Raw genomic sequence first — 283 nt, 5'->3', positions numbered from 1 at the left:
GTTCACCTGGACGCTGCATGTGCAGTTGTGTTCACCTGGACGCTGCATGTGCAGGTGTGTTCACCTGGACGCTGCATGTGCAGGTGTGTTTTCCTGGACGCTGCATGTGCAGGTGTGTTCACCTGGACACTGCATGTGTGTTCACCTGGACGTTGCATGTGCAGGTGCGTTCACCTGGACGCTGCATGTGCAGGTGCGTTCACCTGGACGCTGCATGTGCAGGTGCGTTCACCTGGACGCTGCATGTGCAGGTGCGTTCACCTGGACGCTGCATGTGCAGGTG

At 58.7% G+C, this 283-nt stretch overlaps 1 protein-coding gene across 1 annotated transcript in view; it reads right to left on the bottom strand.

Annotated features, from left to right (window-relative positions):
* pak1 (p21 protein (Cdc42/Rac)-activated kinase 1) overlaps positions 1-283 on the bottom strand; it is a 48,538-nt gene that overhangs the window by 11,024 nt on the left and 37,231 nt on the right. The window lies entirely within an intron of this gene.

Source organism: Nematolebias whitei, chromosome 6 (genome assembly GCF_014905685.2).
Source record: "Nematolebias whitei isolate Nwh7 chromosome 6, NemWhi1, whole genome shotgun sequence".
Lineage (NCBI taxonomy): Eukaryota > Metazoa > Chordata > Actinopteri > Cyprinodontiformes > Rivulidae > Nematolebias > Nematolebias whitei.
This window is presented reverse-complemented; position numbering and strand designations above follow the sequence as displayed.